Source organism: Aplysia californica, unplaced genomic scaffold, assembly GCF_000002075.1.
Source record: "Aplysia californica isolate F4 #8 unplaced genomic scaffold, AplCal3.0 scaffold00595, whole genome shotgun sequence".
Taxonomy (NCBI): domain Eukaryota; kingdom Metazoa; phylum Mollusca; class Gastropoda; order Aplysiida; family Aplysiidae; genus Aplysia; species Aplysia californica.
In genome coordinates this window covers 195,300-196,313 of record NW_004797865.1, presented here as the reverse complement: position 1 = coordinate 196,313, position 1,014 = coordinate 195,300, and the positions used below count along the sequence as shown (strand labels likewise).

Sequence of the window (1,014 nt, the reverse complement as noted above, 5' to 3'; positions counted from 1 at the left end):
GTGTGTGTGTGTGTGTGTGTGTGTGCGTGTGCGTGCGCGCGGGTGACAGGTAGACAGACAGTACTTCATACTTAATTTGACCCTTCATACGTGAAATGGGTTCCGCTCAAACAAAATCCAATTTGACACCTATACCACCAGTAACATTCCGAGGTAAACGTCAACGTCCCCAATTCAAATTTCTCAACTTATCGATTGGCAAAAACGTCATAAACAATGTCACCTGAAGGTCACCCACGTTTCCAATATGTATTCTATTTTCTCCCAAATGAAAAAAGAAAATCGCCCACAGCCATGGTAAACGTTCAATACAGGATGGTTTTCCCACGACGGTCTTTTAGTTTTAGTAAGAGTTTTAAGGCACTTGCAACGCAATAAGGTCATATAAGTGCCGAAGATTAGACTTAAACCAAGAGACATCGTGAAAACTGATGACAAAAACGAATAGAACCACATGTTCGTCTAACAATCAACTTACTATTTGGAGTTCAGATTATGGTGAAAAACGTATATTATTTTCTCAAGCTTGCAACAAAATCAAGTCCTTTAAAGCAGCAGGCACAACTGGTCGTTTAGCAACCCTCATAGACACACAACGTGTGAGGAGCGTGCCAACCCTTTTCTTTTCATTACTGGGTAAAGGTGCCAAACCCGACCCAAATCTTCGTGTCATTGCAGATTGGAAATAGATTTAATAGGATGAATCACTAGCTTCCATTTTCGTCTGCGTCTAAAGCTTCGCATCTGCTCTTCAGAGTGTTTGCTCGACCAATTTGACAATATGCACAACTATTTTTATTCAATTTTAATCTGTCTGTCTGTACATCATTCTACTGGTCCGCCATTTCGTTATTCATTTATTTATATAAATGTGTGCCCGTCTATTTGTCTGTCTATCCGTGAGTCAGCTTATTCGTCCATCTACTTGTCCGCTTTTGCTTTTATGTCTGTCACCTTGACCAACTATCGATCTCTGCCTATCCGCGTTTGTCACCGTCTCCTGCACCCCCCCCC

The 1,014-nt window shown here is 41.5% G+C and overlaps 1 protein-coding gene across 1 annotated transcript in view; it reads right to left on the bottom strand.

Moving 5' to 3' along the window:
* Window positions 1-1,014, bottom strand: part of LOC101859358 (phospholipid-transporting ATPase ID) — a gene marked incomplete in the record, with an annotated part of 79,849 nt that overhangs the window by 45,998 nt on the left and 32,837 nt on the right.